The sequence below is a fragment of the Cupressus sempervirens genome, chromosome 1, assembly GCF_028749045.1.
Source record: "Cupressus sempervirens isolate cs-2001-9-10 chromosome 1, ASM2874904v1, whole genome shotgun sequence".
Classification (NCBI taxonomy): domain Eukaryota; kingdom Viridiplantae; phylum Streptophyta; class Pinopsida; order Cupressales; family Cupressaceae; genus Cupressus; species Cupressus sempervirens.
Genome location: NC_143118.1, coordinates 28,099,651 through 28,114,071, shown reverse-complemented (window position 1 = coordinate 28,114,071; position 14,421 = coordinate 28,099,651). Strand labels below are relative to the sequence as shown.

Here is a 14,421-nt window from a genome sequence, read left to right as displayed (position 1 = left end):
GCAAATGACTTGGAAATTAAATCCCTAACAGACATAAGCCACATATACAAAATGTTTGCAACTTAAGCCTTTGAAAATATTAGTAGGTAACCAATGAAAATAGGAGTAACACTTCCTCAATTCCACTAATGCAATCATCGATGTGAATCCAGTAACTATAAGATGTTTCACTTTTCATCATATTGCAAGGCCATGGAAAGTGCGCTGATGCAAGACAAAAAGCTATGAAGGAACAATAGGGTGATCTCTTCTCCAACTAAGCACGTCAACAGAATTTGTAAACACATGGCAAACACCAGAATTAAAAGATCGCTCAATAAAAATAACACAACAAAACAATTGGCTCCATTACACTCCATGAACATACATTCACAAAATATAACACACTCTGACAAGAATAACTACACTTAGAATGAGAGCACCAAAAACATATATTATTGCATCAAAATAAGGACCTGGAATACATATTTAATTCTTCAATTTATAGGAAATATTCTCCTCAATTTGTGTTGACAATGAGAGATCTCTTCATGCACATATATTCTTCTAAACTAATAAAATAAATCTATTAATATACAAACTAACGTTCTAAATGGTGCTAAGTAGGACTCTGCCCTTGTTTATATCATTTAATGGGTGCATGAGCCTTTCCATGTCTTAAGAAAAAGAAAACATACGAAAATAAGAAGAAAAAACCCATTAGATGATGTAGGAGTCTCTAGAAATGCCAAAAGTAGAAGCTCCACCTTCTTTAGAGGTTTGTAGGAGTAATGCATTCTCGGTGCATGAAAAGCTCTAAATTTGGAATTGGCAGTTAACTGTCGGTGCACCTCTGACTTCTTCAAAAACTTTTGACACACCTTTAGAGAAGTGCATCTTGGAAGATGGGGTTCAAAAAATGCAAAATTTTCCCAAGTGTCAAAATTGAAATTCTAGCTTCTGGGTTTTGTTTCGCTTTATACGAGAGCTATGTGTAGATGTTTGCTCTTGAATTTCTTTATGATCTCTATCACTTGGGTTAAATCTAGAAAATCCAAAGCATCATAGTTATCTTTTACTACTTGTCGATAGTTTCCCACTTCTATACGAGTCTCTACAAAATCTTTGAGGTTTACATCCAACTCTAGCAATGCCTCCTCTGTCTCAAATGCTTGTCTAATGTCTTCATTAGTTAAAGCTTCTTCGAATATCTTTCAAAACTATTCAATGACTATTTGCATTGACAGGAGTTTATCTCTTGACTCATCTTCAAAGATGTTAATGCAAGCATCACTATAATGCTTCTCTACTTCCAAAATTTGCTCTTGGGTTTGATCCTTGAGCTTATGAATATCCACATGTAGTGTTTTGGTTACTTTATTACTAGCCACAATCTTCTCAATCCAATCATATACTTTATCTAACTCATCTCCCATATATACATCCATCAGCATATGATACCTCTGACCTTTTATTGATTTCAATGCTTGAAGGTCATTTCCCTAGGTATGTACCTCATCCATTAATCCAAAATCTTAGTTTAAAATAACAACTAGTTTATCCACATTATTTTGTATATGGTGCAATAACTTGAGGTTCCCTTGTATAATCTGCACACCCTTTTCCTCAAAACTTTCTCGCCATAACTAACAAGCCTTAAAAATGGATTGGCCTGTATAATTGCCTTTTCTTTATCTTTCCTCTCTAAAGTTGCTTCAAGAGTGGCCTCCAGATTATCTGGGTCAATAGGGCCGACTAACTCATGCAAAAATCCCCTCATGATTTCATTCTGCTTTCTTAACTTGACCAATTCAACCTCATCTTTGTGTAAGTGATTAAACACTTCTTTGATTCTTGTGGTGACCATCAATCTAGTTGTGTCCATAGTTGGATTTCCCAGCAAGACTTCTTTGATCTAATAATCATTTATGTTCAGACCTTCAATATCTGCATGTAGAGGAGGGATAGCAATGTGAGCAAACAAGTCTTGATTTTGGTCCCTCATAATGAAGGCCAATCTATCCACATCACCCTTAGATAACTCAAGCTTCTCAAAAGCTTCAACCAATTCTCTCATTGCCTCTTCTTCAGTACAATATAGTTTCCTTATATGCCTAACCATCACCTCTTTTCTCAACCATCTTGGAGTAGTTTCCATCAGAGACTTGTACTTGGATGAAGAGGACATTTTTTCTGCTAGACTCTTTCCCTTATCACTCCTCTCTAAAGTCCTTTCTTTCTATGAGGGATCTACATCAGGTATCCCTATGTTTGTTGGGCCCACAATCCTTACCTCTATATCTTGAGAAGTTTACTAGGGTTCTTCATATATTTTCTCCTCCTTTGATACTTCATCAATGGGTCTTTTTTGTGGCTCTTCTTCTTGCACTAGTTGCACCTATTCTTCATTGACCAGAGGGAGAGGAGTGGCTAAACCTTTATCTAATAAAGATAAATCTTGACTTGGTGGTGGTGGGGCACCTTGAATTCCTTGTGGTTAAGGTAGCGATTGACTCCAATCTCTTTCCAAAGGTCAATTTTTTGGTGTATCCCTTATCTTATCGTCAACAAGTTCAGCACCCACAGGCATGAAGTTAAAATCTGACATATTAAATTCATTGTTTCCTTGATTCTCATCTATTGTTGTAGTTCATCCTCTAAAATAGTACTCTAAATGGGTTATGTGTCAATAGATGGTGGCATTATAGTGGAAATCTTTATTTGTTTTGCCTCAATAGCCTTGGCCAGATGAGTCCTCTGACTCAAGGGAAGGTTATCCTCTTCATCTTCTTTGTCCTCTTCATCTTCTTCGAGAATGGTTTCTGGGACTAAAGGAATAAGAATAACCTTACTTTGCACTGTCTATCTCTTGGCCCTTTTAATTGGAGTCTTAACCTTTTTCTTCTTAGGAGTTGACAGAGAGGCTTCTTCTTCTTGAATTTGTAACACCCTGCTTGGGAACCCAAGAGAAATAAACCTAACATGTTACAATGTTTACTGAACTATATATTTTTTAATGTTTGAACAACATGAAGATAACATTAATGCAGAAGCAATATAATTATGCACATAAAATACACATTTACAATTACAGATACAGTTTCAATTCCTCAAAGGTTCCTTTACGTTGAGTCACATTTAATAATTTTAAATTAATTAGTTTAAGTTTTAAATATAATGCCACATGATCATAAAGAAATAACATATACATAATCGCATAAGCAAAGAATAAGTATAACTAATACAATGAAAGTACATCCAATTAATAACATCCACTGCACATGTCGCAGGGTATGTGCAAATAGATACAATACATCAAAATACATGATAGAATTATTACATCAACTGAAAAGAAGTCTCTGAGATAAGAAATAAGAATGAAAAAGATACATCTTCTACAACGAACATCCAACAACTAGCAAAGTGAGGGGGACCCAAATGGTAAGAAGACAGTACCTCCCGATCGCATGGTTACCTAGTCAGGCTTCCACTCCCACTGTGTAGGGAATATAATGAACAATCCTCAAATGACTATTCAAACATAATACATTCCTAGGCATGGAATACCTAATAGCAAAAACTACCTCAAAGGTAACACATGCTACTCAAGAAGATAAAATAATCCAAAAAGAAAGAATGCTCAATCCAATACTGACACCACATAACCAAACATCATACACAAACCAAGTATAAACCAAATACCAAGATCATAAGATAAAGTCAATGAAAGATATCCTCCTTAAGTCAATAACCACATGTCAAAAGAACATCATCTATGAATCACCAATCATCATCAATGAAAGTAATAACCACAATAAACACATTCAACAATAAGTACACCACTAGAGGTACACAAAATCTATAGAGGAGACTCAGGCTACATACTAGGGAGTGTCATCACATGGTTGCTTGAGTTACCCTGGATTGGTCTCTGAATAGACCTTGGACCCTCAAGCATTGAGTTACCTTGGACTGGTTACTTTGAACCCCGGATCCTCAACATGACACATGTGGAAACCAGAAAGCCCTCTCAAGAAGATGAGGCAATCATCCCATTCCCATCCTTAGTCTATACGAGCACTCAAGGCATGTGTGATGTCCCAACTCCAACATATAATTTAAATAATAAATTAGTATTATATATAAAGTAATGTTAATAATAATATTAAAGTAATAATATTTTATAAGTAATATTATATAATAATATTATCGCATTATAATAACAATATGGAAGTATGAAATTGATTATATAATAATCTAATATAATAATGATATTATTATTATAATGATTAAGATATGATTAATATAAAGTATTATAATACAATTATATATATATATATTATTAAATAATGTATATAGTATACAATATGATATTAATTAATCAAACTAATTTTACTTGATGTAAAGATATACCTAATCATATTATCATTAATATAATTACTATTAAAAGGACATGACTCTTTGAAATAAACTTATAAATATAGAATATCAAATGCTGGAAGGGATATCATACAGAATATGACAAGACTTCTACAAATAAGAGGGAAAACCAATTAATGTCCAAAAGGGGACATTACAAGTGGTATCAGAGCACAGATCCTACCAGCCTATGATATAGCTATTAAGATTATCTAAAGCTACAACACACTATACCCTAAGCCTTGAAATAGACAGCAACATACTCTCTTCAGACTCATCCCAAGCTAAAATAACTAAATGATTTTTTTTCCACAATCTATAGTGCTCATAGACGATGTCTCTGAAATCAATTGTGTATACATTTTTCAGACCCTAAAACCTGCCATCTTCTTGGAGTCAGTTCCAAACGGGACAAATCCATGCAATATTTGCAATCAGTTCCTTAGAGTCCTCAGCAAGAAACCTAAATCAAGGATGTTTTTCTTAGATTGAAACCAATACAAGATTTAGACGCCGAGCTTGAAGAAAATGATGATGAAAAATCCACCTTTGTGGAAAGCATTGTAAATGAAATGGTGTCTATTATTACCGGTCCTCAACGTGTAGCCAATCGAGAAATGGCAGAGAATTATACAGTGGACATATTGGAGGGAAATACGGGAAAAGAGAATCTAAAAATATGCGAGCGGGTACTTTATCAACAAATTAAATCATCCATCGCTTTTTGTGATTTCAACACTATGAAATCGCTTTTTGAATTTTTTGAGCGTTGTAAATACGGAGAGATCAGAAAAAAAAAATATATATATGATGAAAGGATTTCTCTTGTTTGCTATCCACATTATCAGTAATTATAGAGTATAACACCAGACATTCTTTACAGACCAACTCCATGGTTGCGATATAAGGAAAATGGCATGTGATGATGAAATCACGTTGGGAAAATGTCAGTGTGAAAAATGGGAAAGAAAGAAGGAAAGAAGGGATGATATTATTATGTTAATTTCTCCCCGTGATATGTTGTACATCATAAATTGAGATTTCATGGGCATAACTTGCCTTTGTCCTCTGCGATGTTTTTATATGCATATATCAAAGTCAAATAACAGTTGAAGAACTCTGAATTGAGGTAAAGTTTCTCCATTCGTGTAGTGGATTGGTGTCTTTCATGGGGGAGAAATAATGATCAATATGAGCCAATGAGACAAAAAAGCTCTGAGTAGACTGAAATAGACCCCCTCATTTGATTGCATTGCTTGGCTTTGTATTTACAGTGGGGATGATCATGACGCCCACACACACTCTCTTGCCATTTTCTACTTGTAAAGATTTATCCAAACAAACAATTGGGATTCAAGTACTCCTCTCTATGAAACTAAAATAGATGTAGTGGATACCAAGTAGATAATTTAGTGGATATGAGTCATGCCAAGTATATAAGGCTTTTGACAATAATGCAAGAAGATCAGAGTCGAATTGAGGAATAAATAGATGAGGCAAAAATTGGGAGAAAGAATTGAGTAATGGATACGTAAAATGTATAGAAGCAGATATCACATTTTCATTTTAAAACCATGTGACTCGAAAAGCTTTGATTAATCAGATTGACTCTGCACGAGCATGGTCCGATACACGACAGAATCTAGGGTTTAAATATGTGCACAAGGCAAAAAAATTAGGTGGTAAATATGTTTACGGGTATTATTAAGTGCATTCCAATTTGAAAGTGAATGGCATCGATGGTATAAGAAGATTACCAGAGGCAAAATTCTATATGATATTCACAGCCAAGAGTTCTAGATCGGAACAGACAACAGACATTGTCAAAAAGATACAAAGAATACACGAGACATTTTTCTAAATGAAGACAAGTTCTATTTCCTAAATTATTTTACATTGAATATAAATATCTTTACTTAGAAGATATTGTAATTCATATTTTAAGTCAAAATTACTATTAAATTATTTTCAATCTTATTTGACAACATTATGTAACCTATCACTAATATAAATTTTGCAAATAATATTGTGCAGATCTTGATTGGAAGGAATCATCTTGCCTTCAAAATTGAAGGATGACAAGATCCAATATTAAGGCAAAGAGGAAGAATAAAATATTAAGATAGAGAGGATATAAAGTGGTGAATCAAATTACCTCCTAAGTAGACCACCTTGATGGATGTCACTGGCTGCCATCAAGGCCAAGAGGGCCAAAGCTCCACTCTTGGACTTAGGTAGGATATTTAAGTAGAATAAGATTACCTCCTAAGCAGACCACCTTGATGGATGTCACTGGCTGCCATCAAGGCCAAGAGGGCCAAAGTTCCGCTCTTGGGCTTAGGTAGGAAGAATAAGATTACCATCTAAGTAGACCACCTTGATGGATGTCAATGGCTGCCATCAAGGCTAGGAGGGCCAAAGTTCCACTCCTGGGCTTAGATTGATTAAGACTTGACATCATGTCAACTCTATTCAGTTAAGAGTTTTCCAAGTAGACCACCTTGATGGATGTCAATGGCTGCCATCAAGGCCAAGAGGGCCAAAGTTTTGCTCTTGGGCTTGGTAGGATATTGGTTTATAACTAATTTATCATGACTGAACTCTTCTTTGGAGCTATTATGTACATGTACATGCTAATAATTGTTTGTGTTGCAGGATCTATGATCAAAAGCATATTGAGGAAGTATATTTTATAAATTATTCCCTTTTTCTCTATTGCATTGTGAAAAATAATGTATGATGTGTTTGCATCGTGTTTGCTCTGTGTCTTCATCTGTCTACATCGTGTCTACTTTGTGTTTTCATGATCTGTCTACATTTGTATGCTTCATGTTTTCATTCAATGTATATTTCATAAATCTTTTGATTTTTTTGAATGCAAATGTGTTTTGTGTCTATGACAAAATTTGTGTATGAAAGATTTTGCTTGAGGGCAAGCAAATTTGAGACGGGAGGACTGTGATGTCCCCACTCCAACATATAATTTAAATAATAAATTAGTATTATATATAAAGTAATGTTAATAATAATATTAAAGTAATAATATTTTATAAGTAATATTATATAATAATATTATCGCATTATAATAAAAATATGGAAGTATGAAATTGATTATATAATAATCTAATATAATAATGATATTATTATTATAATGATTAAGATATGATTAATATAAAGTATTATAATACAATTATATATATATATATATATATATATATATATATATAAAATTGATATATTATTAAATAATGTATATAGTATACAATATGATATTAATTAATCAAACTAATTTTACTTGATGTAAATATATAACTAATTATATTATCATTAATATAATTACTATTAAAAGGATATGACTCTTTGAAATAAACTTATAAATATAGAATATCAAATGCTGGAAGGGATATCATACAGAATATGACAAGACTTCTACAAATAAGAGGGAAAACCAATTAATGTCCAAAAGGGGACATTACAGCATGGGTGGATCAAATATCTCTATTTTATCCTTTTAGTGTGTTCCCCCCCCCCCCACTCCCAAAAAAAATAAATATTAGTTACTAGATTATCACTTATTACATAACTTACAATAGGTTACCCTGGCACTGACCACTTTAGGTCCCGGACCCCTACTGCAAGTCACTCCCAAAGACATATACCTAGACAACCTCTCCTAAGCACATAAAAACACAGTTGTGTCCCATACCACAACACTCATAATAATCAAACTCAGTTCCTTAACAAGCAACTTGATAATAAGATGGTTCTCCCATCCAAGAACACATAAATGCTCCACAAGTAAAACTCATAAATATAATCTCAATTTGAATCACAAGACATATCATGACATCCAGCCACATAAATGGTATAAAAGAAATCCGACAAAGCTTCTAGTATACATCCTAGACTGGTCAAGATCTAAACAACTCCAAAATCCAAAAACATAGACAATACAAGCAAAACTGTACAGTTCATAGTTTGGGTTTGATTTGAAAACATATAGTTGAGTTAAATGTAAGGTTATAGTTTCAGTTCAATGTATGTTTCAAGTTATAAGATTCTCAATTTATTCCACCCAATAACCCATTCGATTATTTGACTCAAATATATAAAGTTATTCTCATGATAAAAGTCAATTTTCCTAAAAGAATAGTCTGAGTATACCCATTTATATCTTGAAGTTATAAAAGTAACACTTTACTAATTTTAATCAAATCATTACAATTTTATCATTATTAATGATCATTAACAATAATAGATAAGTTTACATATTTGTAAATAACTCTTGTTATTAATAATTCTTAATTAAATAAAATTTAATTAAGTCAATTAATAATTTTATTTAACCATATATCAATTATTAATAATTTATATAATTATTAATTTAATAATAAAATTTTAATAAATACCAATATAAAATTATTAATATAAATTTAATTTAATTTAAAACTTAATATAAACTAAAAATGATTTTAAATACATTTAAATTTTTATATGAAAAAGTGCATTGCTTAAAAAAGCAAGCGCAAGCCTTAAAAAGGCTTTACTGCTGTGCGATAGCTTGCCTGCGCAGTACCTGCACCAGCAGTGACTGCCGATGGCTTTAAAAGCCAAGGGGGGTGGGGGAGGTCGTGACCCCCACTTTCCAATTTGATTTTTAATTTTTAATTTTTTTGAAGTATATATATTTTATAATGTGTTCTTTTTTAAATATATATGTATATTTTATATAGTTTTCACAATAACAAAGACCCCATAAAAAATATATTTTAAAATTTTATTTTATTTTTAACAATATTTACACTTTTAGTCTGATAGGATAAATACTTTTAGCCAATCAAATTTAAAATTTCCTTTACATCTCAAACCCTCCCTAGATTTAACTTCGATTCTCTTTTACCTACAAATAGGATTTTTGATTGATTTTTTTATCTATTTTATTTTATTTTATTTTTCTTCTAGCTCTAATATACATATGAGATACAACACTATAATATAAAGTTCATAACAAGAGAATGAAAGATTCATACAAAGATACCCAAAAATTCGATTTTAACAATCACGAAGAAGACAAGATTATCTAAATAAGGTAATTCTACTGGGTGAATGAAAACTCAAGAACCTACCTGGTTTTGATGCTAATACTTTGACAGCTAGACGAAAATTCCTACTGCAAGCAAAATCCTTCAAGCCATGAAAACTTCTCCTCTTTTCCAAACCCTCCGAGTTGCTCTCCAAAACCTGTGTTCTTAATACTTGTGTGTGCAATAATGACCTGAAAACCCTCTAATATAAAATCTAATTACCTTTTAGGGTTTCTATCACCACCAGTTCTAAATTACAATTATTTTATTTAATTATTTCTTTAATGCACAATTAATTTTTTTTAAATTAAAATATTATTTAATTATTCCTTTCATGTACGTCAAATGAATTATTAAATTACTTTATTTAAGTTTCCACTTAACTTTGCTTTAAATTAATTTATTAGTTTTTTAAATCTCATGCGCACTTTAAAATATCTTTATTAAGTTCACATATTTTATCTTTTCATTAATTTCTTATATTTTAATCTCATACACGCATCATGCGAACTTAAAACATTTTCATAATTTAATTTCTTTTCACTTCTTAAATTATTTTTTGAACTTTTAATTTGATAAATATTTATTAAATGAAATAAAAATAATATTTAGCATTTACTTAAAAATGAACTCTAAATATATTATTATTAAATTAAATAATTATCATCACATTCTAAATTTATTCTTATAACTTTTATCTTCGAATTCATTTCTTTTTATTTAATTAATTTCTCAATTAATTATATATAATTAAATATTAAAATTTCATTATAATTTTCCATTAAATTAAATCATTAATTTAATCCTTTAATTAGACTTATTTAATATAAAATTCATCAAAGACTCATAAAACAACATATGCACAAAAGACTCACGGTTTTAAAAAGGGTAGACAGTTTGTTACGAGTCCTCCTTGCAGGACAAGTATTTTAGGCTATGGTTAGGATTGGACCTGATCATTATCTTCCCATTCTCACTATTTGAGTATTTGTAATAGGGCATGCTCATCCTAGCAATTCAGGGAAGTCGATGCTCGGTACCTACATCCTGCATAAAAGATGAGCATGTACATGTATATAATTATATCTAAACTAAACATGCAATGGTAGGGAGTGGTGCATCGTGTAGATCTCGACTAGCAGGTGACTACGACTCCCTCCCTTAGCCACATCAAACACGTCAGATAGAAAGATAAAATAAACACACGCACCATACACATGCAAGTATGGGCTAAGTATTGTTAGAAATGGAAAAAGAAATTTGTAAATAAGCAACACCAGGAAAGAATCTAAGTGAGTAAATGCATGAAAAGATATTACCATAAAATAGGAGAGAGAAAGCTTCAAGCTCCAACACCATGAGACAAGATATTTGGAAAGGGGAAAGCAAAGAAAACCCCTTGTGACATTATGAATGAGGCATGAAAAGCCTAAGAAGAAAAAGAGAGAGAGCAAGAGAGCAATTGCTCATACAATAATTGAGAAGAGGAAGAAAACTCATTGTGAAATGAGAGAAGAGGGTCATCTCTTAAATAGAGATGAGAGAGAGGAGTTAGAATGTAACTCCCATGTCTATGAATGCCACCATTCATAAGTGTGTGAGGCCAAGTGTGAGATTCCTCTTAAGGAGGAATAATCTAAAATTAGAAATTACAATATATATTTGTCCTCACATATTCCACTAGATGACAAAATAAGATGTAGTGGAAAAAGGACAAAAAAGAAATATATTAGGATACCTTGGCTTATATCCTAATATATTACAACAATAAAGAAAGGAGTTCTAACCTTGGTTTATAAATACACCAAGGAAAGATTACAACTTCTAACACCCCCCTTTAATCTTTACTTGGGGTAATTACATCAAAGGGTATTAAACCCATAATTTACAAAAATCTGCAACTTAATCTTCAATATGAAGTAATTTGACTGTTTGCAAGCCATATGATACATTTGCAGATCCAAGAGAAGCACATGAGTCCTTTGAATGTGGAAGCATAGACACCTCTTGATATGTGAAAAATTGAGAAGGTTCCTTGATGGACCACCTAAAAAAAAGAACAACAAGACAAATATCCACAAGTAGAATGCCATCATATATGCAAATTTGAAATCCTTTTGAATAAGGATAATAAAACTCTCATAGAGAAACAATGAGTAAAACATGTTACCACAAAACAATGGAGATAACCTGATATCAAGATAGAGTATATGCTCAAAAAAATTGTCAACAAGGACAAATTGAGTAAAAAGCTTGATCAATGCTCTCATGAAAAGTATATTATACTAATGCACAAATGACCACAGACAAGGCCAACTAATGAAACATGCATCAACATTGCATCAATCATGTGGATATAGACAGTCCACTTAATGAATCATCCCACTGCAAGTTAATGGGGGCGTGCCTCCATAACATGCATGACTCATGATCTAAGCAATAATGTATGCAGATCATTATCACATTAATATATGAAAATAACATAAAGGAGAGACATGCTGATCAAAATAGAATTATCATGATTTGTTAAGATAATCAAAAGAATGGATTATGAGGATATAACAACATATTGCCTTCAAATTGGATCAACTCATCTGAATTTGGAGGGAAAACTCCAATAATAACATCCTCTTCATGGAGGAACAAAAATGGAACAACATGGAGGGAAACTCCATATAAAATGAGTGCATACCAATATAGGATGGAGGGATACTCCATGGGCCAGATAAGGAAACTATGTATCAGTTATACTGAGGGGACCTACATAGTTATCCTTGAAAAAATTGGCTCCCTATGCAACTCAAAACAAATATCATATAAATCATGTATATCAATGGTATAAAACCATAAAGTGCCAACATGGCATAGAACAATGCTATAAAAGCATAAAAGTGCAACTATGGGCACATCAAAATATCAAAATGAAGGCAAATGTGTAAGATGACTCATAATCCAATTAAGTAAAATGATTTAAGGAAGATCAACTAAATATAGATATCAGGTATAAAACTCCATTAAGGGTAAACATGGGTATGAAAATTATAATAGCTTGTATATTTATCTTGGTATATATGTGTGCACCCATATATACTTGAATAAATATACTTAAAATATCATAGTATGAAATCACACAATTACAATTATTACATGATAGCTTGATGCTAGAAAAATAATTACCCCCTTTTTTTTATATATAGAATAATTAGCTTTATGTTGAATACCTTGGTTCAAAATATAATCTCAAAGTAATAAAAACATAAAGTCATGGGGCTAGAAAAGATCTCCCCATATTCCTCATACATATGCCTCCAATATTGGAATAAAACATTAAGAAAGATATAACTATGTGCATATAGATCAATTAACTCAAATTATTAAATAATGAAGGCAATAGAGTACAAAAAAAAGAAATAATAAAACTTTAATTAGTTTTAATATTGAATTCTAAGAAAACTTCTCAAAAAAAACCTTAACTTCTCCTTTTTTACTTAAAATCACGTAAAGGAGTAAGAGAGATTTAAAATAAAATATTGCACTTGAGTTGGAGCTGTCTGACAATGAATGATAAAATGTCAGAAATAGATTGACAAAAGGCAATGATAAAGGCAATGAATGATTTCATGCCAAAAATAGGTTGACAGAAGGCAATGATAAAAGCAAAAGATGCCTCTGTCAAGAGCTAAAAAGAGAAAAAGAATCTTGCATGAAAAGACAAGAAAAGTTACCTCTGGCGCCTCTGTCAAGAGCTAAAAAAAGAAAAATAATCTTGCACAACAACCATCCTTTTGCCATTTAAGACTGCCCGAACAAGGGCAAGCTTTAACTTCACACCAAAATCTCTAATCTTTTGTGATGGCTCAATAAAGGTTCGCCCAACATAATGTGACTTGATGAGGCCCTGCTGAAAAGGCACATTGGCCTGTGCTGCATAGCCAAGTGCAGCCACAACACCTGAGTCTTTTGTATTTTTTAATGAAATCAGATAGCTCCATCTCTCCAGCCAGGAGCTGTTGATGTAAGATTTCTGATTCTTCATCAGCTGCATTAGCAGCATCTCAAAACCTTTCTAGAAGAACTCCAGGTGCACAAAAACTGACAGATTCTTGAACTCATTTTTCAAGCTCATGAAACTTTTCCTGAACAACTGCTAGCTCTGTTGTCCTTATAATTGTTGACTGATTTCTCAGCTCTACAATTTGTGATTCTTTCTCTAGGTTTTTTCTTGCAATTGTGTCATCTCCCTCTGAAGCTCATCATGCAGCGCATCCTGGTCCCTAACTTGATCTATCGAATGGAAAACTTCACTATAAGCTTTTTTATACGACAATATCTTTTCGAAGTTCATCCACACTTTTTTCTCTTAAAAGAGGGATTATACTTGCACCAGTAGTTGGTGATGGTTGAGAATAAGATGGTGATTATGGACGAGACTCCACAATGTTAGTCCAACTATTGGTGGTCGCCACCGTGGGCTTTGTTGCCCAGTTGATTGCAAATTATTGGGAGTTCCAGGCCGAGAAGAGCTTGTAGATGGACTCAGCACGGAAGGGGGATACCATGATTGAGTTGGAATATTTGGAGCCTTCGAATCCTCATTGCTGAAGGTGCATTGGAGGTCGGAACTCACCATAGCCATGGTTGTGAGTTGAAAGTGGATAGGAGTAAAAACACAGAGATGGAGATTTCTTAATCTTTTTAAGAAGCAAAATAGCCTCAAAGCCCACTAAATGTTGATGTCTAGAAATATGCTATCTGGGAGAAATCGAAATGGGTATGGGGGGAACAAAATTGAGGCCATGATCCGTCCCCAAAGTTGGGCCATAGGCCATGAATGTGGAAATCCAAAGAGGGTATTTTGATTTGAGGATAACAACATTTTCGATGTGCATCATAGTATGATCCAGGCCACTTCAGAACGAAATAGTAGAAATCAAAGCTT

The 14,421-nt window shown here is 32.6% G+C and overlaps 1 pseudogene; it reads right to left on the bottom strand.

Moving 5' to 3' along the window:
• Positions 1-13,339: 13,339 nt before the first annotated feature.
• On the bottom strand, positions 13,340-14,118 carry LOC149576002 (vacuolar protein-sorting-associated protein 37 homolog 1 pseudogene; annotated as a pseudogene).
• Between the last annotated feature and the right edge of the window lie 303 nt (positions 14,119-14,421).